Source organism: Cavia porcellus, unplaced genomic scaffold, assembly GCF_034190915.1.
Source record: "Cavia porcellus strain 051 isolate PalLab524CR breed Dunkin Hartley unplaced genomic scaffold, mCavPor4.1 scaffold_5, whole genome shotgun sequence".
In the NCBI taxonomy this organism is placed as follows: Eukaryota; Metazoa; Chordata; class Mammalia; order Rodentia; family Caviidae; genus Cavia; species Cavia porcellus.
The window spans coordinates 72,653,757-72,681,483 of NW_026947488.1; the positions used below are offsets into that span (position 1 = coordinate 72,653,757).

General features: G+C 34.3%; 1 long non-coding RNA gene across 4 annotated transcripts in view; it reads left to right on the top strand.

The window, feature by feature from the left end:
* The window catches only part of LOC111753403 (uncharacterized), a 93,688-nt gene that overhangs the window by 22,597 nt on the left and 43,364 nt on the right, over positions 1 to 27,727 (top strand). For 2 of the 4 annotated variants that reach the window (XR_010047609.1, XR_010047610.1), the window contains 3 exons: positions 1,293 to 1,403; positions 2,616 to 2,667; positions 18,585 to 18,627. This is a non-coding gene — a long non-coding RNA (uncharacterized LOC111753403). The remainder of the gene's footprint in view (positions 1 to 1,292; positions 1,404 to 2,615; positions 2,668 to 18,584; positions 18,628 to 27,727) is intronic. The other 2 variants (XR_010047611.1, XR_010047612.1) reach the window with 2 other exon arrangements.

Genomic DNA, 27,727 nt, shown 5'->3' on the forward strand with positions numbered 1-27,727 from the left:
CATGGTGGTTGGAGATGTAGAGGTTGTACTTCGTTCTCAAGGTGGAAACTGTGTTTTGACTTTGGCAGCGTGACTGAAGATATCCAAGTCTTTGTGATTGTGTCATCAATAATAATCTTATATACCCAATTTCAGATACATATGTAAAAGAAAAAACAAATTTCTAACTTATTTCATGAATTTCTCTGTTAGCATTTGCAATAGTACTTGATTTTAGAGTCAAATATGTAAAGTTGACATTTGAACAATGCCAGAAATAAGCGAGCAGTCATGAGTCTTCATAGACAAAAAGCATTCCTGTTAGGGGTACGGCAAGAACAAAAGACCTTCAAATGGAACACACTTTACTTGGAAAGTTGCAATTACGCAAAAGTCATAGGTGTAAAAGAAGTAGGGTAAACAATAAGAATGTTAATTTCTAAAATCAAGAGATTTACAGGAGTCCAAGTCACTTAAGGACTTGTAGTCTGTGGTAAGGTTTTACATTTTATTCTTAGAGACCAGAGAGACCAGGGGCACAAGAGCCTTTGTGCAATGAGTTCTATGACCTAATCTGTGTTTTCAAAGTTACTCAATTCCAAGATTTAGAATACTCATGGAATCAAGAATATAACTGCTGAGTCTTGTTTAGAATCTATATTAACAATCCCTTGAGTGACAGTGCTGTGAATAAGTTAGGCAGAAGGAGATGGAATTCATTGTAAAGTTCAATGGAGTTGCCAATGGTTTGTAGTAAGAGACAGAGGGAAGTAAAAAATACACTGAAAGAGGCTGACTTCAGATTTTGGAAGCTTAGGCCATTTGTGGAGAAGGAAACTCAAGGAGAAAGCAAGAATTTGGAAATCAAAGACTTAATTTTGGAATTATTGCATTTGCAGTACCAATTAGACAACCAAACTGAACTAAAAGGAAGTGTTTGGGAAAAAGTAAGTCTGGCATTCAAGAAAAAGGCCTAGGACCCTGAGATATATTTGAGGAACATTAGCATATAAATAAGCTTTAAAGGTATGAGGTATATAAATTCACCAAGAGACAGGGTGTACACAGTGAAGAAAATAGTTCTGGGGATACAGAACTGAGGGCCTCTGTGACATTTAGGGCCTGGGGAAGTGGGTAGGATCTAGTAAATGAATCTGAGCAGAAGCAGTCAGATAGGTCTGAGGAGAATCAGGTCAGAATGATGTCCAAGAAGCCAATGGACAGAATAGTTTCAAAAAGTAGCAGTTATCAACGTGCCAAACACTTCATATAGATTAAATAAATTGAGGATTGACATTGGTTATTGATTTTAGCATGTGGAGTTCATCAAAGATGCTGACAAGACCAGTTTGGGTGCAGTGAAAAATGAAAATTTAAATGAAGAGGTTTACAGCAACAGTGGGTAAGACGAGACAAAGCGGCAGGTAAGTTTTGGGGCTCTATTCCTCTGACATTATTCTTGATGGAATTGCTATTGTTTAAATTTGATTTTACCCTAACTAAAAACAATCAGATAGGGAATCTAAAAAATAAATTTTCAAAAAAGAGGAGACAACTGTGTTAGTTCATGAGTTAGACCTGGCCTCAGAACAAAGATTTAATCTATTATGACAGGAGGAAAGACAAATCACATGAACAGACTTGGTGATGGGAGCTCAACTCCCCACTTAGATCAAAATGGTGCAAATCAATGAAGAGATACGTGTTAAAATGCAGCAAAGCTGAGAAATTAGTAGAAATGACAACTTAGAACCAAACATAGATACGAAGTCCTCAAGATTCCACAGAAATGCTTAAAAGCTACTGGGTTCGTTACTCACATCTGACTTGTTTTAATCTCTCTCTCTCTCTCTCTCTCTCTCTCTCTCTCTCTCTTTCTCTCTCTCTTTGTCTCTCTCTGTTTCTCTCTCTCACACATGCAAATACAAACACACAAACTTCTCATTATGTTCAAATGAGCATTGATTAAAAGTCAGATAATCATATCAAGTATTTATTAACTGTAATATCTTGTGGAAAATTGTATTTTTTAAATTTCCTTTTCATTTGAAAAATGGAGCTAAAATTACACTTACATGTAAAATTTGAACACAGATCTATTTGTTAAATCATTTGTAAATTTCTGTCTGATTCCAATAGATATTCCAAATATTCAAAATTGGAATAATTTCTTTTGTTTCTCCATTGAGTTTGGAATTGACACTGTCATAAATTAGGTTAACCAACTCTTCTAATTCCACAATATTTAACCTAGACTCTCCTCCAATCTCTCACTATTTTATGTAAAGTTGATAACAAATCCTGGAAATTATAACCCATAATTATATCATTTTATCTTCAGATTAGATATGTATGAATAATTTTCCTTATATTCCATAATTTAGCTCTTGTATTTTCTAAATTGTGTTCTATTCTAATTTTTCTCCCTCCCTAAGTTTTTGTCTCTATTTTCTTAGATTTACTAATGAACCACTAAACTATTTTGACATTTCTCACTTCATTGTTTTATATATGTTTTCTCAACCCTTTCCATAAAACATCTACTGCACATGTACTCATGTATACTAAATGTCAAACACCTTAAGTTTTGTCAGCGCTGGAGTGTACTGACCTTCAACTTTGGAAATGTGTTTCAGCATCTGGATTTCTGACTTGCCCTGGCTTTTGAATAATGAGTCACAAAACCTTGTGAGTAATTGGATCTTTTGTGCAATTAGAACTTTTTTCTGTATTATAATTTATAGTGTGGTTGAATTGAGGGACGTGTAATGAGTCATTTTACTGAGGCTTTTAAGGAAGTTATTTTTGAAGGTCTGCTTGAAAGGCTAAAATATGTCTGAATTAAAAAGAATGACAGGCTGCAATCAGGACCACAAAATAAAGGTGCTCAGTAAGCAGCCCTATTACAATCAGAAAGTGAAGGAAAGGGATCTCAGTCTTGTATGCAGAGACAGAGGAAATGATGAATACCTTAGGTAACTCATTCTGTGCAAAATCAATCTTTCACTGTCAATTTTAAATGAACTAATTTGTTCACAAATCTGCTCAGTCAGTTTGGAAGCATACTCTGTTCCTTCATATTAGCAAATCCTTTAATCTTGACTAGTCCACAGAGTAAGAAATCTAGAAATGTGTTAATATGATTGGACATATGTAGTAGGATAAGAATTGATTCTTTTAATTAGTGTCTGCTCAAGTTAGAGTCCCTTTCTTGGCTGAACTATTGACCCACTAATATATCAGGAGATTATATTATGACTAACATTTATCCAAAGTTAAATTTAACTCCTTCTTCTTTGACCACTATTACAGTATACTTCCCAGAAACTAAATATGTAAATGATTTTTCAAGGAATATTAGTTTTAGTTGTTGTATGAGAAGTAGTCAATGAATAAGTATCCAAATACTAATTTTTGTAGTATGACATACAACGCATTGTGCATCGATATAACCCTTATTATTTAAGGGACCTAAATTCCTCACTGTTCTCATCTAACTTTTACTTAAATACATTTATACAGGGATATTCCTTTCTAAAATGTATTTTTATTAGCGTGTATTTATTGTACAGAGTAGTGGGGTTCAGTGTGATATTTTCATACATCCACACAGCATACAGTGACCCAATCCAACCACATCTTTCACTACCTATTCGCAGTCCCAGTCCTTTTCAACATTTAGTAATGGTGTTAGGCTGGGTACTTAGCAAACATTGGGCCTGGGTTCAATCCCCAGCAACACCACCTTCTCCACACACACATACACACACAGACACACACACAGATACATATACACACAAAGAGAGAGAGAGAGAGAGAGAGAGAGAGAGAGAGAGAGAGAGAGAGAATAGTATTCTTAAATAAATTACAGTTATCTAATCTCTATTATGAGCTAATTTTGTGGTTGGAGATGTACCTCAGTAGTAAAGTACTTGCCTCTCATACGTAAGGTCCTTCATTTGATCTCCAGCACTCCTCTAACCCCCTACAAGAAGAAAAGGGTAATATAAATATTATCAATGCGATTATTTTACCAGTATTTGAACTATTTTTCATCTAATTAAGTATTTAAAGCATAAATATAGCATTTCATTATTAATTTGAGAGCATCTATGTCCATACAGTTCTCATACAGCCTGTGGAGAAAGGCTGAAGGGCTGAGTGTGTTTTAATTTGTCCAGTGAACATTCATTTGACCTCATTTGTGTGCAGGGTCCTATATTCTGTATTTTGTGGGAATTCAAAAACTATTAGACATAGTATTTGACTTAATGAAAATTACAATTTGAACTTTAATCCCAGAGACTTTTAATAATTTTAATATGAAAATTGAAGGTGCACTTTGCCCAGAGCGATCATCTTTCTCTCCTCCCTGAAAACTGCTCTCCCTGTAGTCTTGCTCATTTTACTTTTGTCAGTTGCTTCCTTCTGGATGCTGTTTGTGATCATCAGTAATTTCTTTCATCCCCTTTCATTGCACAACCAATTTGGTAGGAGTGATCATTGCTTCTGTAAGAAACTTTACCCAGAAGCAAAGTGTTTCACCTCCTTCACAGCTTCCTCATTGGTTACAGGTATTTCCATGTCACTTTTCTCTTGGATATTATAATTACTTCTAGCCTAGTCTCCTTTCTTATATGTTTGCCTCTCCCAGGTTCTACATTTCAGAATAGTCCTGTTAACAGTAAAAGCTAATGATATCCTTCATCTCTTCAAAATTTTGTAACCATCTGTTTCACTCACCAAGTGAGTAAGTCTTTAGTACATGGTCTTTGAAGAACCAACTTTTTCTTATCCTATGGGCTCTTCTGTTCCTTTCTCTCTTTCTCTCTCTCTCTCTTTTTTTTCCTTACATGGGACTCCTAGATATTTTTCACATGCACTGCCCATTCTGCTGTGATAGGGCCAGATTTTATGGTTAAGTGAAAACGGCAACTGTGACACTGCTATAAAGAGTGGTATGAATATAAACATTCATATGGATGACTTCCTTTTATTAAAAATAGGAAAATTATTCACAAATTAACAATGAAGTTTATTTTATGGAGGAACAAGATAAATGGTGGTACAAATAAGGAAACAAATCTATGACTTCACTTTACTACAGAGTGATGTAGCTGTTTGATATGATTGCAATACAAATTAAAGTTTAAAAATTTCCTAAAAGTTAAAAAAAGCAACTGAGGGGCTGGGGATTTAGCTCAGTGGCATAAGCGCCTGCCTTGCAAGCAGGTGGTCGTGAGTTCGATCCCTGGTACGATAAAAAGGAAAAAGACAAAAAAAAAAAAGCAACTGAAACACATTAAACTGACTTTGTTTCAATTAGAGAAATAATCAAAGAGAATAGTATGCTACTTTAAGTGATTTCAAACTACATTACTTTGACTAAATGTTTTTGTTATATTTAAAGAATGAAAACAAAGTAAATATCAAATTTTAAAATTAAAATATTAGTGTTTATCAAAATTTATTATATATAATATAGATAAACTTTTAATACATTAAAGACTTTTTCAACATCATATACAGGATTTTAAAAATGGTTATAAGGGGAAGGAAAAATAGAACCAAAATAAAATATTTTTTCGTAGTAGAATGGCTATAATCAAAAAGATAGGTAATAACAAACACTAACATGGATGTGCAAATGTTCAAAATTTAACTCATTAGTGATATATATATATATATATATATATATATACAGCTACTTTCGAAAAAAAAAATAGCATATATGACAGGTATTTCACCGGAAAAGAGCCCATGAATACTGTAGTGGTGAGGACCCCTGCTTCCTAGTTGAAGTCTCTAAAAATCATTTGCCACTGAAGTGAATCAGCATTCAGTGTTCCTTGGAGAAATGATTGATTTTGAGGCTAAGCCAGGAGACGTCCCGACCAATATTGAACATTTGTTATCTCAGAAACAAGGAAGCCCTAAGGATCATTAAAAAAGCAGATGTAAAAAAAGAGACTATGTGAAAGTCCTCTCATTTGCTTAAAATGTAGTTCATATTTAAAAGGAATAATGATCACTTGACAAAACTCAATATACATAAAATTAATCATAATTCTTCAAAGTAATCTCTACCAAAATCTCAGCTCATAATTTTTTGCAGGTTTGACATGATTCTGATTTCACATGGAAACCTAAAGAACAAAGCAGCCAAATCAAAACTTAAACAAATAAAGACTAAATCAAGTGGATTCATATTTTCAATTTCAAAAATTATCACAAAATTATGATAATAAGGAGAGACTGGTACTAAACATGATGAATATGGGTGAATATAATAGAACTGAGCATAGAAATAAAGATTAACATTTCTGGTCAATTAATTTTTTGACAGGGAGGACAAGACACCTCGGTGGTGAGAAAATATCTTTTCAATAGATGGTGGTGAGACAGATAGAAAACCATTCAGAAAATCAGTCTAAAAAGGTATATGTTTCCACAATTCATAAAGAACTCATACAACAAAAATAAAAATATACATTAGGAAAATTAGCAAAATATTTGAATAGACCTTTTTTGCAAAGAAAGTATACAAAAAAGCACATAAAATGGTGTTCATTATCATTAGACATGGAAAAAAGGTAAATTAAACTCACAATGAAATATTGTCCCAGTAAGGTGGCAAAATTAAAAAAAAAAAACAGATGAAAACTAGCTTTGCCATAAATAGATAGAAATTGGAATTCTAATTTACGGATGCAAGTGGGCAGCCACTTAGGAAAATAGATTAGTAGATATCAAGATGCTAAATACAAATTTACCATGTGACTCAAGAACCCCACAATAGATATGTGTATAAATAAATGAAAATGCATACCCACACAATAACTTGAAAGTGACTATTAATATTGGCATTGTTAATAGTAGCTAACAGCATAAAATGTCCAAATGATTACCTAAAGATAAAGAAAATATAGTGCAACAGATTATTTGTCAATAAAATGGAATGAAGTATTCATAGAGGCTCTGACATATATAATTCTTAATCTGTACTAGGTAAAAAAAAATAGAACATCTTTTGTAAACTTAATTGATGTGAAATTTCCAGAAAGGGCAAATCTCTATAGACTAAACTAGATAAGTCACCTAGGGTGACTAGATCCTCACCTAGGGTGAGGATCATGATAGCAAGAATGAAGAATAATTGTTAAGAGGTACATATTTGTTTCTGGGATTATGAAAGAGTTCCAGAGTTAGGCTATGATAGCGATTGACACAAATCTACTGAATTTAATAGTTAAAAAAGATACCTAAACACAAGGCTTCAACTAATTACTACTGATAGTTGTTGAGATACAAGTTTATCATTGCAGGAATTTGTGAATTGTTATGAATTGTTTTATGAATTGTTAACCTTAAGCAATATTTATTTGTCATTCCACTTGAATGTGATATACATTGGAAATACTTTGAGTCAAGCCTAAAATACTAAAATGTTTTAGGTTATAATTTGATAGCTTTCCTCACAGTGCTCATTATAAAATCAAAGTTTGATAACATTTATTTTGTGCAAAATATAGATTTCTAACATTATAATAATATTTATATTTTCTCCATAGGTTTTATTTTAGAGAAAAAAGGCAAAAAAGAAAAAAAAGGTAGAAATAATACAGAATTTCAGAAAAATAGTAAGAAATCACTAGTTAATAAATTACATATTGTTATCTTATATATCTTTCTTTGAATTTTGTGCTGGTTCTTTTGCTTTATATTTCACGGATTCAATCACTCCAAGAAATCTCAGGACTAATGGAAAAATTTATTCTTAAGAAGAAACTAATTTGTTCATACTTACATGCACACAAGCAACAACAGCTCATGAAACAGTTCTTTCCCCTTATAAATGACAATTTTATATCTGAAGCATTCAGTTTGATATTTCCTAATGGCTATGAAAATAACACCAGCACTCTTGTCGTTTACAAATGTATATGTCAATTAGGATCAACGACACATTTCAATTCATGCCAGAAGTAGAGAAAACGGATAAAATAATGATTTTAGTGGTTGATACTAAGTAAAAGTGAGCATAAATTAGAATTCTGCAGTCATTCTTACTTTTAAATTTTGCTCAAGGATTTAATAGCTTTAAGGATATAATATCACTTTGCAGGACAGTGTATACACACACACACACACAACATATACACATGCACACATACACTTAGTTATTAAAATATATTTCAGATCACTATTTGAGCTCCAGAACCAGCCTTACAATCTATATCTCAAGACTGAAAAATCCTAGTTCTCATTTTGTTAAAAGACAACACCACAAAGAACAGGCTGGCAAGCAATGAAACTGGCCAGTGCATCTGCCACCCCAGGTGCTGTCTTGGTGAGACTGTCAGTCCTCTCTGCCTTGTGCACTGATGCTGAAGACTACCCCCCTACCAGATCTGAGTCATTTGCCAGGCTCTCCCCATCATGGGGAGTTACAGTGGCAACTGATCCTCATGCTCACCCTGCTGTCAAAGCATTCCAATTTTTAATCGCTACATGACTTGTCAGATTGAATATGAACCACATGTCTACAATACAGCCCCTCTAATAATGAGAATGCCAAAAAAAAGTAAAACTTTGAGCGTGTCCCCGTCGCAGTTAACATTCTGAAAGTAAGTTTGAAAAAGTTCTTCAACTGCAAATTATGTTCACATATTCAAAGATTAAATTATCGTTCCTTTAATTTTCACATAAAAAAACCCTCTAAACTGTCAAAAGCTAGTCCACACACTTACTGAGTATGGCTGGGGTTCTGGCTGACTCTCACAGAGTACATTTCCACTGTGGAAAAGAATCCATCTCCCACCACTAGTAAAGAAAGCAGCCAAACTTTGGTTCCAGGTTTGTACACCACACCTGTCACTTTCTTACCTACTGAGAGACAGTCTTAGCTTGGCTAAATTTAGTTGAAATGCTAACGCACATTTTTTAAAGAATTCTTCTTAAACTCCATATGTTAAACTTCATCTGCCTAAAACAGAGTCTCAGCTCTCTTGCCTGAGTATGAGATGGCAAATTCTCACACGGTTAAACATTTTGATAAAAATGAAAGACAAATGTGTTATTAATTAAAAATTTAAGTTAACTTAATTGTATTCATGAATAGATAGGATAGGTACTGATTTGATGTTTTGAATGAGTTTAAATGTACCAAATGCTGACCTTTACTTGATTCTGACATAGTTTCTTGTGCATGTGAAAGTCACATCTGTCCAAAAACCCATCAGAGTCTTTGTAGAAATGATCTCATATGTAAGTACAAAAATTAGAAATAGTCAATTCTAATGCTACAATGAATTCCCAGCATTTCAATGAAAATAGGTAAAAGACGCAATAGTTTTGGAGCTCCTATGTTCAGTGAATATCTTGAGAATGAGGCATTTCTCTATTTGCCTTAATTCCTAATAAATTTCATGTCTATCTTGTTTCTCATGGTATTTTTTCAGAGTGTTCATATAGGCATCATTTTGAGTCTTCATAGTCTGAATTCTTGAATGAAGCAAAAAAGCTGTGGAGTTCACCCATGATTCTGCTTTTTAAACAGCATCCACTCAATAACTTTATTATAGACGGTGTTGTAAACACCGGTGGTTGGCTCCAAATATGTAGTAGTCTCCATTACCTGCTCTTTTGCATTGTTGCCAAGTTTCACAATCACTTAAAACTATCAATGATTTATAATTCCCATTCTTCTTTTATTCTTCTTTGGTATTATCAAGTCTGCTTCATCAGAATATGAAAGCTGAGCTCTGCTTATACTGTTTAATGTGAAAACCAAGAACATTTTCCTTGTCATTTTCTTTATACTTTCTGTAAGCTAGTCCTAGAATAAGGAATATCTTGAAAGAGGAAATCAAAGCACATATTTTCAGTATCAAAATTCACTTACCACTTTGGAGTTTGCTAAATAAAAGTATTTAGAAAACCTTTAGCTCATTTATAATACATGACCACAGCTGCCCTTTGCAGGCTTGGGCCCCTAAGCAGCATGAGCATAGCTAGTTTGTTAGTCTATGCAGGAATACAATTCTTGGTGTTCAGTGAAAAAATCCAGTAGAAATGCAATTCTAGGTCATAAATGAAGTAAATATAACTAAGTGATTAGTCAACTAAACTTACAAACCTCAGAACTAATTCCTATAAAACCAATAGAGAATCTGTGTCCTATTTCGTTTTGTTATAACCTTTAAATTGTAAAGATAGACTCATATCCATAGTTTTTATTATTTTTTATATTATTCCTTATACTTTGATGTAAATACTAAAATAAAAGATAAATAACATTCATTTCCTTTAATTTTTTGTTATAGTTATTCAAGTCTTGCAAATTTGCAGTCTAGTCAACTTAACAAGAGAGGAAAAAGCCCACACTTCATGAACTAAAAGCTGACAGTGTTTCCATTTACACTGGAAACTCCAGTTGACGTCCTTCAAACTGATTGCTTCCCTTGGCTTTTTTTATTTCTTTCTTGTTTCCTTCCTTTCTTGTTCTCTCATCCTTCCTTTCTTCCTTTTTTCCCTTGTTTTGGGGTTTGCTCTGTGACTAAGATTGGTCTTGAACTATGTAGGCTACATGGCCTCTAAGTTGCAATTCTCCTGTCTCAACCTCCTGAGAATATTTTTCATTTTAATACAATTCAAAATACACATGAATAAATTTATGTATGGAATTGTGCCTATATTTCATGGAATTGTAGCTAAATTCCCTTTTTTTTTTTTTTTTTTTTTTCTGAGCATTAGTGTCCTGGCCATATTTGAATTAAAGGACCCATGCAGTAATGAGACAAATGAACAAAAGTTGCTACCACTCTTTTTACTAAAACTAGTGACTATCCATCTAATTCAGCCATTTTTGTGTTTATTACAAAATTTGAATACTAGAGTTGGAGACTATATGTTAAAAGAATTAATCAGATCCATTGTTTGTACTTTCCACCATTTTGTATTTTTGAACAATTTCCCCATTTACCTAGAGGAGTTTTCTGATCTGATCTGACTTTTTTTTTAATATAAGGCTTTCCTTTAGATATTGCAGATTCCATACCACTACAATAAAATTAATATATCCATAAATGATTCATGCAAATTCTTTTGGTTTCTCAGTGCATACAAAAGCTATGTTTACTGAATGCTATAATCTATCATGCATGCCTTAGCATTACACATTAAAATATTTTACTGCTAAAAATGCTAGTGATCATCTGAATGAGTTATTTTTTTGCTGGTAGAGTCCTGCTAATGAGGATGGCTGCTGACTCATTGGGGTGGTGACTGGTGAATGTTGGGCAGCTGCAGCAATTTCCTGAAGTTGTATTACAGTAAAGTTTGCTGTATCAGTTGGCTGTTTTGTTCATAAAATTCTGCTCTGTATCATGCAATGCTATTTGAAAACACTTTTCCCACAATAGAATTTAAAAGATGGAGTGAATCTTTTCAAAGCTTGCTACTGTTTTATTACTTAAGCTTATGTAATATTCTAAATATTTTGTTGTCCTTTCAACAGTTCACAGCATCTTCACCAGAAGTAGATTCCGTTTTTTGCTTATCCATTGAAGCAGCTACCATCTTTGAATTCATGTGACTGCAGCAATTTGGTTACATTTTCAAGCTGTGTATCTAATTCTAGTTCTTCTGTTATTTCTACCACATCTGCAGTTACTTCCTCCACTGTAGCTCTGAATCCCTCAAAGCCATCCATGACAGCTGGAATCGACTTTTTTGAAAGTCCTATTAACCTCAATCTTTTGTTCTCCTCCCATGAATTTCAAATGTACTCATGATATGTAAAATGGTGAATCATTTCCAGGAAATGTTCTGTTTACTTTGTTAAGAACAATCTTAATGATAGCAATAGCTTTGCAAATTTTTCTTTCTTTCTTTCTTTCTTTCTTTCTTTCTTTCTTTCTTTCTTTCTTTCTTTCCTTCCTTCCTTCCTTCCTTCCTTCCTTCCTTCCCTCCTTCCCTCCTTCCTTCTTTCCTTCTTCCTGTCTCTTGATATTGGGTATTGAACTCAGAACCTTGCCTTTGCCAGTCAGGTGCTGTGCCACTGACCTATATTCCCATTCTTGTATTTGTTAAATGGTAAGACTTGAAAGTCAACATTACTCCTTGATCCATGGGTGGCAAAATGAATTCTGTGTTAGCACTAATTAAATCAATGTCTGTTGGGAGCCGCAGCCCCGAGCCCGGTCGCCTCACTTGGCGGACGTGAGGCCTGTAGGAAAGAGCAAAGCCTGAGGTAGATTACCCCTCCCATCGAGCACGTTAGTTTCCTGCTTACCGCGTAAGCAACCCGCTCAACAATATAGTCTGCCTGGCAACTGATGATGTTAGCCAATCAGCTTGCCTTGCTCACTTTAACATGATTGGACACTGTATCCGTATATATACTGGTGCCACCCCTGGGGGGAAGAAGAAGCCCGGAAGTAGAAGCCCAGAAGGAGCCGCGGGGAGCGGACCAAAGGAGGCTTCGGCTGGGAGCGATCCCAGGGCAGGCTGTACGGAGAAGAAAAATAAAAGAAAAGGTTGTCCACTGCCAGACTTTGTCGTGTGTCCTTCCTGCCGGCCGGGAGCGGACATCGACAAATGTCACTTTCCTTGTGCATCTCTAGTAGAACCCTAGGATGACCACATACATTTATGAATAAGCAGAAATATTCTTTTGATTTTTTTTATTTTAAAGAGATTAGGACAAACAAAACATAACAAAGATCAGAACAATGTAAGCAACACAGTACTTCACCAAAAGACAACCTGTAATTAACAGTAACTACCACAAAGTTTCTTTCTTTGAAATAGTTGAGTATAACTTCATATACAATAGTCTCAAACACAACAAAAAAGTATAAAAACATTCAAGAGAATGAGAGTATTACAGGACATTCAGGACAAAATAAGAGAACAAACAATGGCTACTATATTATCTCATTTTCTATAGAAAATTTGTTTATACTTTTACAAGTAATACAATCCAATAAGATACAACATGATAGAGCCAATGGAAACAGAAGAAGAGCAAGAGCATGATAGGACTTCAGAGTAAGATGATATTACATCAGTACTGGCTATTATAATGACTTATTTCCCTCAAATTAGCGGTTCACAGCTAATAAAATCAAACAAATCAGGACAAATCCATTTCAAATAATTGAATGTGATCATTATAAAGCTTCAAAAACAATGTAATGGGGAATCATGATTACCATAAACTCTTATGTACTCTTATTGTTTCTTACACTAGGGAGACTATATGGTATTTATACATGTGAGTTTGATTTATTTTGCTTATGAGTATGGTCTCAAGCTGCGTCTATTTATTAGTAACTATCTCAATGTGATCATTCTTTAGAGCTGAATAGTACTCCATTGTATGAAAATACACAACTTTTTTATCCATTCCTCAGTTAATGGACACTTAGGTTGTTTCCAATATCTGACTATTACAAATTGTGCTGCTATAAACATGGGTGCACATATATCACTGTGGTATGATGTTTTCAGTTCTTCTCGGAACATGCCCAGAAGTGGAATAGCTGAAACAAATGGAACTTCCAATCCCAGCCTTTTGAGGTATCTCCAGACTGACCTCCACAAAGGTTGCACCAGTCTGCACTCTTGCCAACAGTGCAGAAGAGTTTCTTTTTCCCCACAGCCTGTCCAGCATTTGTTGTTAGTAGTTTTCTTGATCTTGGCCATTCTTTCAGGAGTGAGATGGAATCTCAGTATGGTTTTAACTTGCATTTATCTAATGAGTAACAATGATAAACATTTTGCATGTATTTATTTGCCATTTGTATTCTTCATCTGAGAATTTTGCATTCATCTCAGATGCTCATTTTTGGATTGGGTCCTTGAGTTTTAGGGATCTGATTTTTTAAACTCTTTATATGATTTAGACAGAAGTCCTCTGAGGCACAGTTCACTAAGATTTTTTTTTTCCCAGTTAAACAGAAATATTTTGAACGGAGTTCTTTTTCTTCTATGCAGTAAGTGTCAACCGTGAATTTGAAATATTCAATAAATCATCTTGCCAACAGATGTACTGTCATCCAGAATTTGTTTCCTCTACAGAGCACAGGCAAATAGATTCGGTATAACTGTTAAGATTTTCAGTGTGACAAATGAATGTTGGGTTCAAATTAGTCATCAGTTGCTTTACCTTGTGACAGAAGAAGCAGTCTACCTTTTGAGGCTGTGAAGTTGGGCATGCATTGACTTCTCCTCTCTAGCTATGAGAATCCTACGTGGCTACTTCTTATATAAGGTTGCTTCATTAACCTTGAAAAATTTGTGTTTACTAAAGCCATCTCCATTAATTATCACAGAAAGATCTTCTGGGCTACTGGCCGAGCTCCCCTAGTACCAACTGCCTCACCTGTGAAAAGAACTTCCTTTGTTAAGCTTCATGAGCCAAAATCTGTAGGCTTTAAATTTTGTTTTGCAGGTCACTTATCTTCTTTTTGGAATTGAAGAGCTGGGCTTTGCTGTGGGTAGTAAGGCTTTGCTGAAGGCACTGTTGTGTCTGCTTTGATCTATCCAGATCATCAAACTTTCTCCAGATTTTGCTGCCAAAAATCTCCAGATTTTGCTTCTATATTATTTAAGTGTTACTCAGAGTAGCACTTTTAACTTTGTTTAAAAAGTTTCCTTTGCATTCAAAATGTGTAGTTGTTTGACACAGAGGTCTAGCTTTCAGCCTGTCTCAGTTTTTGATGTGTTTTTCTGACTAACCTTAGTCATATCTAGCTTTTGATTTGAAGCAAGAGGTATGTGACTTTTTTTTTTTTTTTTTTCTGGTACTGGGTATTGAACTCACAACCACGTGCTTGCAAAGCAGCTACTTATGCTGCTGAGCTAAATCCTGAGCCCCATGTGACTCTTAACTTTCATGTGACTGCATATAAATCATCATAGGGTTATTAACTGGCCTAATATCAATACTGTTGTTCTTGAGGAATAGGAAGCCAGAAGACATTAGAAGGGAAAATAAATACCTTGGAACACATGGAACACTTACCAAGTTATGTTTGCTGTCATAAATGAGCTTATTTTGGGGTAACTCAAAATAATTACAATAGTAACATCAAAGTTTTATAATTACAGATCATCATGGCAAAAAAATTAAAAAATGATTAAAATGTAAAAATTAATCAAATGTAGTCATTATGCATTGAGAACATGCACTAAAAATAAAAATTTACATGGATAGTTTGGGTAAAAAAGTGATAACAAAGAAAACACTGGAAATATGTCTTAAGTATACATAATGTAAGATGTTGAACATCACACTGGAGACCTTATGTGAAATTCAGTAGATGATGAGGAGCCATTACAGAGTTTTTAAAAAATAATAAAAATTACTAAAATTGGATATTGGTCCTAAAATGGGCATACACTAATGAAAATTTGCTAATCGTGGTTTTGCCCAAATCTTCAATTTATAAAAATGAAACCAAAACACACTGTTTATGAAGAGCAATAAAATAAAGAACAGTACTATGAGAGGTGTGTGTCTATTCTTGGTAAATGAAGTTCTTCTTGATGAGCATACTGTCTTCATGCACTGATGCTCTTTTAAGATGTTCCTGCTCTTACTCCAGCAAATTTTGCACAAATCTGATTTTGCTTTACACCACCTGGTACAATGCAATTAACTCATCACTGAAAATGTTTAACAGTGCTATTAGAATGGTAGGTTAATTTGTTCATAATTTTAAAACTCCTTTGAATGTTCCCAGTGTACAGTAGTCAAGAAAAGGTCATTTTTCCTTCTTTTAAAAAATTTTATGTTTTTTAAATTTTATTTAAAGAAAGAAGAGAAAATTTTTAAAAAATAGAAAAAATGAGAAAAAATAGAACACAGAATTAAAAAGAAATTAAAATCATAAAATTGTTAGTTGATACATTACATATTGTCATCTTAACAATAGTTGTTAAAGTTACAATATTAAAGCAAAAAAGTTGGTAGGTACTCAAACATCAACAATGCAATCTCTTCTGTTCAGTGATCTAGTAGAAATTTAGTAATATGGTCATGTCTTACCCACTATACATGCTATAATAGCCTTTAGAGCACTTTCCTTCCTTCTCACTTTTATAATATCTATTATACTTTTTGGGTCCCATTATTCTCTCAGTTCTTATTATTTTTTATACTAGAGAGACAATGATATATTTACTGTGAGGCTTATTTATTTTACTTATGAGGATATTCTCAAGTTGCCTCTATTTACCTCAAGATCATCATTGTTTCTAGCTGAATAGTATTCTATTGTATAAAAATACCACATCATTTTCATCCACTCTGTAGTTGATGAGCATTTTGGTTATTTCCAGGGTTTAGCTATCAGAAATTGTGCTGCTGTGAATATGGTGGTGCACATACATCACTGTGACATGACATTTTCAATTTTTCAGGGATAACACCCAGGAAGGGAATAGCTGGTTTGAATGGAACTTCTAATCCTAGTTTTTTGAGGCATCTCCATACTGATTTCCACAGTGGTTGCACCAGTCCACATTCCCACCAATATTTGGTGCATCCTGCATCCTCATCAACATTTGTTATCAGTTGTATTCTTGATGCAGCCATTCTTTCCAGTGTGTGATGAAATATCAATGCCGTTTTAATTTGCATTTCTCGAATGACCATTGATGGTGAATATTTCTTCATGCTTTTATTTGACATTTTTATATCTTCATCTGAGAACTGTGTGTTCATCTCTGATGCATATTTTTGGAAAGGGTCTTTGCATTTGGGGGGCTTGATGTTTTTCAATTCTTTATATGTTCTGGATATAAATTCTTTGTCTGAAGGATTGTAGGCTAAAATTCTTTCCCATTCTGTGGGTTTTCTTTTCACTTTGTTGGTGATATTTTTTTGAAGTGCAAAAACTTTTTAGTAATATGAGATACCATTTGTTGATTGTTTGAAGTATTTACCATGCAGTTTGCATTTTATTAATGAATTCTTCCCCTACCCCTGTGTCTCCAAGATTTTTACCTATCTTGTCCTCCAGTAGATTTAGTATTTCTGTTTTAATACTTAGATCCTTGATCCATCTTGACTTTAGGTTAGTGTATGGTGATAGGCATGGGTCTATTTTTAGTCTTCAGCATATGGGAAGCCAATTTTTCCAATACTATTTATTAAAGAGGCTATCTTTTTTCCAGTGAACTTGTTTAACCCCTTTGTCAAATATCAGGTGGCTGAGTGTCTTTGTAGTTGCATTTGTATCTTCTAATCTGTTCCATTGATCCTCAGGTCTATTTCTTTGCCAGTAACATGCTGATTTTAACACTGTGGCTTTGTAGTATAGTCCCAAGTCAGGAATTGAGATACCTTCTGTCATGCCTTCATTGCCCACAATTGCCTTCGCTATTCTAGGTTTCTTCTGTTTCCAGATGAATTTTGCAAATGTTTTCTCTAGATCTGTAAGGCATGTTAATGGTATTTGATGGGGTGATTGCTTAGAATCTGTGTAACGGTATGGGAGCATGGCCATTTTCACAATGTTGGTTCTTCCTAACCAAGAGCAAGGACTATCCCTCCAATTTCTAATATCCCCTTCAATCTCCTTTTTTAGATTAGTATAATTTTCAGCATATAGGTCTTTTACATTCTTGGTTAGGTATTTAGTATTTTTAGATGCTATTGTGAAAGGTGATATTTCCATAATTTCTCTTTTGGTGAATTTTTTGTTGGTGTACAGGAATGCTATTGATTTTTGAGTGTTGACTTTGTATCCAGCTATGCCGCTGAATTTGTTTATTATCTCTCTAGCAATCTTTTAAGGGAGTTTTTGGAGTCTTCTATGTAGGCATAAATTATAAATATACATGCATCAAATACAGGGCACCCAACTAAATAGAGTATATAGATGATATATATATACATACATATATATATATATATATATATATATATAAAATCTACAAATAATGATAATTTTACTTCTTCATTTCCTATTTTTATTCCTTTTATTTATCCCTCTTGTCTGTTTGCTCTGGCTAATATTTCCAGAACTATACTGAATAAGAGTGGTGATAGTGGACATCCTTGTCTTGTTCCTGATTTTAGGGTTTTTCTTTTTTTCCCATTTAATATAATGTTGGCTGTTGGTTTGTCATAGATGGCCTTCATGAGATTGAGGCACATACTGTCTATTCCAAGTTTCTGTAGGGTTTTTATCATGAAAAGACGTTGGACTTTATCAAAAGCTTCTTCTGTGTCTATTGAGATGATCTTGTGACTTTTATTTGTGAGTCTGTTGGTGTGGTATATTACATTTATTGATTTGTGTGTATTGAACCATTTCTGCATTGCCGGAATGAATTCCTCTTGGTCATGGTGTATAATCTTCTTGATGATTTGCTGCATTCTATTTGCTAATATTTTATTGAGAATCTTTGCATCAATGCTCACTAGTGAGACTGGTCTATAGTTCTCCTTTTTGATTGGGTCTTTCTCTGGTTTTGATATCAGAGTGATACTTGACTCCAAGAACAAGTTAGTGAGGATTGCTTCTCTTTCAACTTCATTGAAGAATTTAAAGAGTATTGGCATTAAATATTCTCTAAATTTCTTACAGAATTCAGCTGTGAATCCATCAGGACCTGGGTTTTTCTACGTTGGTAAGTTTTTAATCACATTTTTTATTTCAGTAGCTGATATTGGGTTATTCAAAATTGCTATATCTTCTTGACTGAGCTTTGGTAGTTCAATATGGTCTTAGAAATCTTTCCATTTCCTCTTTTTTTCCACCCTTTGTGAGTAGAGATTTTCAAAGTAGGTGTTCATGATCTTTTGAATTTCCATGGGATCTGTAGTAATTTCCTTCTTTTTAGTCCTTTTTGCATGGACTTTAGTGTTTTCTTGGTAAGGTTGGCCAGGGGCTTCTCAATTTTGTTTATTCTCTCAAAAAACCAGCTCTTTGATTCATTAATTCTTTGTATTGTCTTATTAGTTTCCAATACATTAATTTCTACTCTAATGTTTCAATTTTCTCTGTTCTGTGAACTTTGAGTTTGACTTTCTCTTCCTTTTCTAGAAACTTGAGATGTAGCATTAGGTTATTTATTTGTGTTTGCTCCATTTTTTTGACATAACTGTTTATTGCTATATATTTCCCTCTTAGAACTGCTTTCATTGCATCCCATAGGTTACAGTATGTTGTATCTGCATTTTCATTGTATTGTAGGTATTACAATACAATTATTTATTTCTTCCTTAATTTCGTCTGTAACCCACTGGTTATTCAGAAGATTGTTATTTAATTTCCAGGTATTTATGCAGGTTTTGCCTTTTTTTTTGCCACTGATTTCCAGTTTTAGTGCACTATGATTATATATTATGGATGGGATAATTTCACTCCCTTTGCATTCAGTTAAGAATGCTTTATGGGGTAATATATGGTCTACTTTGGAGAATGTCCCATGCGCACCTGAGAATAATGTATTTTCTGATGTGTTTGGTGGAACACTCTGTAAACATCCACTAAGTCCATTCACTCACATGTGTGACTCAGTTCTGTTATTTCTTTGCTGACTTTTTGTCTAGTTTATCTATTTCTTTGCGACAGGGGAGTGTTAAGTTCTCCTATTAAAATTGTGTTATTCTGTATTTTGTTTTGCATGCCCATTAGTATTTGCCTTATATAGTTGGGTTCTCCTGTATTTGGTGCATGTATATTTATAATTGTTAATTCTTCCTCTTGTAGTTTTGCACTTACAAGGATGTAGTGGCTTTCTTTATCTTGTTTAATCCTTTTAGGTTTGAAGTTCACTTTGTCTGCAATTAGAATAGCTACCTCTGCTTTTTCTGGGTTCTTGTTGCATGGAATACAGTTTTCTACCCTTTGACTTTTAATGTGTGAGTTTCTTTTTGAGCCAGATGTGTTTCTTGTACACAGCATATTTTGGGATCCTGTTTCTTGATCCATTCTGTCAACCTGTTTCTTTTAGTAGGTGAATTGAGCCCATTTACATTCATGGATATCACAGATATGTACTGGCTTGACTTTGCCATGTTGTGTTCCTATTGTTGGTTTCCTGCTTTTCTTCCTTGTTTATTTTCTTGGCCAGCCTTGTGGTTTCTTTCTGTTGTTGTTCTAGAGATTGTGGTCATCTTTATCTCTATCTAGCATGTTTTTCAATTCTCTTTTTAGGGTTGGTTTGGTGGATATGAATTCCCTTGGTTGTTCTTTGTCATGGAAGTATCTAGGTCCTCCATTAAATTTGAACGACAGTTTTTCTGGGTATATCAGTCTGGGTTGAAAGTTTTTTTTTTTTTTTTTTTTTTTTTTTTTTCAGGGCTTGAAATATTTCACTCCAAGCTCATCTTAACTTGAAGATTTGTGCTGAAAAGTCTGCCATGATTCTAACAGGCTTTCCTTGATAGATAAGCTGTGTCTTTTCTCTAACAGCTTTTAATACTCTATTTTTATGCTGTATGTCTCGGATCTTAATCGTTATATGTCTGGGTATATATTTATGTTGGTTGTGACTGACATTCTGTATGCCTCACTTATTTGTATAGCAGACTTTTTTCCTATGTGTGAGAAATTTTCTGCTATTACTTCTGTGAATAGTTTAGTTATGTCATTTTCATTGACTCCTGCATCTTCACTGATGCCTATTAGTCTTATATTGTTTCTGTTGGCATCATCTTGAAGCTGCTGGATTGTCATTTCATGATGCTTTGTTGTTTTTATAAATTCTACCCTTTCATGATCACTATCTGCCATCCTGTCTTTAAGGTCTAAAATTCTATCCTCAGCTTCATTTAAATGGTTTTGCAAGCTTTCAATGAGTTTTTTTTTTTTCCTCGAATATCTCTTTGAATTTGTTTCATGGATTCTATTTGTTTTCTGCATTATTCATCTAAAGTTTCATTCAGTTTCCCATGGTCCTGCATTTTAAAAATCTATTTCTTCTCTATCTATGTTGAGCAACTTATTTACTAAGTTTGTTATTTCTTTCTTTACATAAGAGATTGTTTCTAATTTGATTTTCTGTGTAGCTTCATGGATTTGTTTCTTTACTTCATTTGCTATGCTTTCAGAGATTCCTGGTGTACAACTTTTAAAGTGCTCCATTTTAGTGTCACCTGTACTTGCTCCTGATGGACTAGATGTTTAAGATTACATTTTACCTTTTCGTTTTATCATTTTCACCTTTGTGTAAATATTTGGTCTTTCAATCCCAACAGTCTCAACTGTCCTTAGTGTGAATTTAGGATCCTACTGTGTGGTTGATGTTTGTCCAGTTGTTGGGTACCACAATGTAAAAGAGAGCCAGTCACCTGAATTCTTCCTGGTTTTTTTTTTTTTTTTTTTTTTTTGTCTTTTTCATTTTCACCGGTACCAGGAATTGAACTCATGACCGCCTGCTTACAAGGCAGGTGCTTATGCCACTGAGCTAAATCCCCAGCCACTGAATTCTTCCTACAGAGCCTGTTGCATGAGTCCTATATTCTTTCTGGGCTAACTAACATAGAAATATTGATGTAGGTCAGTTCTTAGTTCCTGATGTTGCTATGTCTTCAGGTTGTTGCAGATTACCAGATTTCCCTGTCTCTAGAGTTTTTGTCAGCTGAGGTCCTATTGTGTCACTGGTGATCTTATAAGCTCTTATAATTTTCTCCAAGTTGGCAGAGGCCTTATTGATGTACTCCTCAACCTGTCTGATGTTCTCTGTATGGAGGAGGGGATTACCCAATCTCTTGTCAGGTTCCTCAAGGTCTGACAGTTGAAGGGAGTTTCACTTCCACTCCTATTTACCAATGTAGACCTCTATTTTAGGGGCAAATTCACCACACTGACTGGAGCCTGCTGTGGTCTTCTGTTTGGGGGAGGGGTTCCTGAGTTGCCCATCCATCCAGCATGATAATTCACTGTAGTCCAAGGTTCTGGGAGAAGTGGTTTGAACCAAAGATCAACTGCAGTACTAGGTCCAGGAGATGAGTGTGTTCCCCAGGGATGGGCCCACAGCAGCAGACCGAGGAGGCTCAGTCATGACACAGGTGTCCCAGGAATTTCTGTGGAGGGGTGGGCCAAGCGGTGGCAGTCCCAGATGATTCAGGCCTGCTGGAGTTGCCCACGTGTTCCCATGGTGGGGGGGGCAGCAGTGGCAGTCCAAGGCTGCTAGGCCATGCTGGGGACTGCTCCAGTGTTCCAGTAGAGGGCCCTTCTTCTTCTTCTTCTTCTTCTTTTTTTTTTTTAACCTTTTTTCATTAATGATTTCATAATGAAATCATTCTCAGATAATCACCTCATACATTATATTCTTTTAAAGTAGATCATGTGTAGTGTACTGATAGAAACAACAAATTTAGCTATGAAAATATTCAGACACCAAATTTTAAATCTTCCTAACCTATTATAGCTTTCCTGAATTTCAAATTTCATTGCATTTTATCTGGCAGTTATATTTGTTGATTGTGATGATTAAAATTTTTAGTAAAAATGCTTTCAGAAATATCACAATAGACTATCTTATATGATGTGTCATTTCATACAACAGATGTACTTAAAGCCACATAATATCTGTCGAGTAAAATATGCATAAAATTAGGTGATTTAATTTCCAACCCACTGTCATTGTCTTGGTTACTTTCTTATTGTTGAGACAAATTATTCAATACTCAAAGTTAAAGGAGGAAATTTCATTTTAGCTCATATTTTAAGAGGTCTTAGTGCATCATTGGCTGAGTCCCAGTCAGGGCATCGCAGGAGAGGTCGATAGCAGAGGAAAAAGTGCTCACGGTAAAGTAGCAAAGCAGCTGCACCCTGCCTTCCCCTTTTATCCCTTCCTAACCACCTATGTTTTAGGCAGTGTGATCCACTCCCAGAGGGGGCACTTTTAATATTAGTGTCACACCCTTAATACCAGCATCACACAGCCTGTATCCAGCCATTTCCGTAAAACCGCACTGATGACCACATGAGATGGTCATTGCTAAAATGTAATTGTCTCTCATTCTTCAAAAAAGCCAATGGCAAAAGTAAAAGAAAGATAAATAACCTAATCCAAACTTTAAAAAACATAAAACTTATTATATTAGAAATAAATACTGTAAATGATATTAAATGGATTATATTAGTGTCAAATTTCATAAATTTAATAATTATATTGTGGATATTTTAAGAGAACATGCTTAGAAAATACAAATAGATGTATCACAGGATAAAGAAAAATGATGTACTGCAAATAAAACCCATGTTCAAAAGGTACAAAAAATTTAGTATATGCCTACTCACACATACCTGCATTTGTACTTATCTTTCTAACTACCTATCTGCCTAGAAAAAAGATGGAGTGCAAATATTCAAATGATAAGAGGAACTACCATGGGTGATGGAGGAAGGAAAGGAGAGAAAATGATGAGAAAAAAAGGAAAAAATGGAAACAAAGCCTTTGTAAATAAGTAGGGGAAGAGTGGTTGAAAGGAGGGTAAAGAAATGAGGGGAAAAGAATCAAGTCATATCATGTACAGGTACAAATTCCCTATGATGAATGAGATCATTATGTATACCTAAATTGTATGAATAAACTTAACTAAAAAAAAAAAAAACACTTGTAGTTCTATTTAGCATGAATGACTTTCACAAAATAAAATAATATGCATGAAATAATATGCATCAAATAAAAAATACGGAAAAATGTGGAAGTGTAATAGAACACTCCCAATAGATGAATCTAGGTGAGTAGAATTATATGTGCCACTTTTAAACTCTTTTGTGTTTAAAATTACATAAATCATGCAGTTTTGAAAAGGAAAAAGAAGATTACCAAGGTGTGCTTTCAAAAAAGGTCAAAGTAGATGAAGTGTTCCACAAAGCCAAATGGTATAGAGATAAGCAAGTGTTGGGATTTAGATTACATTTAGGAATAAGAGTTGCTTGCAATGGCAGTTTCAATGGCTTTGTTGATACAGTAGCTTGATTGGTATGGGTATCAATGAACTGATGTGTGGAAATAGACACCAAGTTCAGGAATTTCAGATGTTAGAAAAGGAGAGAGCAGCATGGTAAAAGAGGGAAGTCGGTGGCCTCTGTTTTGTTTTGTTTTAGCTTGTTTTCAAATAAGAGAGATCTGAGCATTTTTGATGGTGCTTGGGTCCATTTGGGGCCAGTGAGAAAAAAGAGGAAGAGATGGAGACGAATGGAAAGGAAGTAATAATGGAGAAGGAGCAAGAAGGGCCTTAATGACAAGTGTGTAAGTTAGAAAGAGACTATTATAAACTCAGCTTATTTATAGATTTTTTAAAATGGAAAAATGATATTTTTCGTATCTTTTGAGTTTTCCTAAGAGAAGTTTTTCAATTTTTGAGAGCTTTTGGATTTTATTAAGGGAGATGTTACGGTAGTATAAGGAACATGTTTCAAAATTAGAGGTTCTATAGAATGGTTTCAAATTCAGTAAAAGCACTGACTTGTTTTTAATAGTATTTTTTTAAATAAGGCATCAATTGCAGTCATATATCTTGAATTTTTTCCATTTTTTTTTTTTTTTTTTTTTTTGCAAATATCTTCTTTCTCTTCATTTTAACACTTGTCTTTGCAGGAATAACAGGTTGGACTTCTCAAGATGTGGGCACTTGTTTCTAACTGCTTTCAAGAGTTACCTTAAACTCCATAATGCCCCAAATTTGATAAGTCTAACTATGGAGAAAGCTTTGAATAGACATGGTTTATTTTCCATGAATGAGTAATTAGATAATTCAATCTTCTGCGCTAAAGCAATAAGTCATGAATCTCAAGGAGAAAAGCATCACATTTGATTTTATTTTTGACTATTTAACTAATCAAGAAAAGAGTGATTTAATATTTCAGCAGTAGTCAAAAAAAAAAAAAAAACAACATTGTGAAATTTATTTTAAAGTCTTAGTAGTAAGGTAATGGTTCAAATTTAACTAAAATACTTTTTTTTTCTTTTAGACTGGATCTTACTATGTAGCTTAAACATGTTTTAACCCCACCATGTAACCCAGAACAGCTTTGAATTTGCAATCCTCCTATTGAGTACTGTGAATACAGGCATCACCTGGCTTGAAGTGGGTGGTTTTTTTGTTTGTTTTTTTGTATGAGTTAAAAATGAGCAAATGAAATGACTTTGGCTGCTTTTCCACATTACGCTTGTTTTTACCAACTCCAGAATGGCACTAAATAACTTCTTAAAATGTTTAGAGAGATAATGGAGTGTGATTATCAGCCAGGGAGACAATTTTAATAAAAAATACTGGGGAAGAGTACAGTTTAGTATTTACTTATGTAGGAAGAGGAGAAAGTAGCTGAGGAAAACATTAAAAAGAAATGGTACAGGATTGAGAATTTCTGGTGTAAATGGAAAAATCTGAATCCCCCCCCCCTCAACTGTATATCAGTGTTAATTGACTATTAACTCTCTGCTTATTTTTCTTTGAATTACTGAAATACAGGCCATGTGATGTCATTATGTGCTACATTTTTAAATTTTCTTGGAATAAATCTTATTTGATTAGAGCATCTTATTTGATCAGAGTAACAATCAGCTAAGCTTTTAGAATGTCAAACTATCAAATGTAAAGTGAGGAAACCATTTAAAATTAATGTATTTTATATGAAGCACTACTTAAAATTTTATTATAGAATTTTTATTTAAGTAAGCAGTTCTAGAATATAATTTTGTTATTTTTCCCAAATTGTAAAAGCATACCAAGATATTGCTTTGCCAGAGCTACAGTACACTTCTTATGTTTGTGATTCGTAGCCACCAACATTTGGGAAGTCATTTCAGAAGTTCCTTAACCTGTTGGAACAAAGCAGATAGAATTTTAAATATCCAAGCAGATCCACTAAAGAAACAAAATCGCATTCATAAAATGATTCTTCATAAACTTATGTTCATTTGGTTAGGGAAATTTGAGAAACCTGTTATTGCTTGAGGTCACTTTAAAAAGCATGTTTTGGAAAAAAAAAAAAAATGTTGTGTGAGTTGTAATTCTTTCTAATTAAAAACCAGGCAGGCCTTTACGTGGGAGACACAGTGAGCTGTCCGGAGTTTTTCCCAAGCCTAACAAAAGAGAGAAAGACTCACTACTGCTTGTGCCTGCCAACGGGTATTGTTAAAGGAATCAAAATAAAGAGGCAAGGGGGTCAAGGGTCAGGAGCTCATATTTCCACTCTACATGACCCCTTCTCAGGCTGGGGTGCTCTTGTCATCTGTTTCTGAAGGTCTCTCAACACAAGATTCTCTCCACCCGTTTTGGGAGTCTTCCATGTAGCTTATGCGGGTGATTAATGAAAAGGGCTTGCAGGAGACCTTAAAATACTTTGGACAAAAGGGTCCTTAGCACGGAAGCTTCAGAATAATACCTGCAGATATTGTCTTGAGAATATAGTGGGGGCTGTGCTTTCCACCAATTCTACCTTCTTCTGATAGATCAAGTAACTTGATTAATGATATGCCATTTTCTATTCCTATTACGGGCTGTCACCAGAATGTCACATTTTACCAACTGGACAATATTTGACTGATGTTTATGTTGTCTTCACCATTTCAAAGTAGGATAAGGAGAAGGTAGGAGTGAATCCTGAAATCTCACTTAGTGGTAGAAAATTGTTGTGTTCTAGTAAATAAAATTTAAACATTTAAAACAATTTGTATCAAAACTGACAAATTGGGGACATAAATTATTAATACTTTCCTTCTTGCATTCTATATGGCTACATCAAAGTGCACAAAAAGTTTCATAATTTGAGGCATCATATTCTCATTGGCTGCTTAACTAGAGATTTCTCAAGAGATGATTAAACATATTAATGAAAATCCAAAGTGATTCAAAAGGATTTTTCCTCCAGTACTTACTACTCAGTGAAATTAAACGTGCTGTGGCTGTGATTTTTTCCACTGGTTTAGGACAGTGAAATAAGGCCTGGGCTCGGGCTCTAAGAGCTATCAGGGGTCCAATTTCTAGAAACCCTAACGCCTAATGCCTAACCTACAACCGTACTGATTAGGACCATGGCTGGCCAATTCCACACTGTTTGCGCTAATGAGCCTGCAGAAAAATAGGAATTATCAGTTAAAGCTGCTGTTAAGCTGCTCCCCTTGCAGTATATCAACTCCATGACTTTTCCTACTATCCTACAATTCAGTACAGCGTGTCTCAAAATAGGTGGCTTCTAGTTAGCATAAATTCATTGTGGAGGGAGAAAGGAAGGAAGAGGCCATATTTGCCTATTGCTATGAGCATAAAGAGCTCCCACACGAAAATGTTCATTTTAAACTAAGCATTCTGTCAAGGATCATCTCTTCATTCTGTCTACATGGAATTGTCTTGAAATATGCCTTACTAAATCCATCTTTTCCTCTCATTCTGTGCTTCCCACTTTTTCAAAGCAAAAACAAAAAAAAAAAAAAAGAAAGAAAGAAAAGACAAGTAAAGAAAAAATCAGACTTGCTAACCACTGAAATGCAAACTCGAACTATGAAATCACAATTTTGGCCAACTGAAAAGAATAAGAAAAAATTCCAAATTGCCTCTTATTAAATTTTCCCAGGAAGATAAGAGCAAAGCAGTTTTTGCTAGTTTTATTTCAGTATCTATCTAACTTCCAAAATAGTCATTGCTATAGAGAACTGATTTATGCATTTTGTCAAGTATAATAATATTTTCCAGTAAAACTGAGTTGTAAGTAAAGCACTGTCCTAATCTCAGAGTGAGAGTACAAATTTTCAAGTTGGTAAAAAA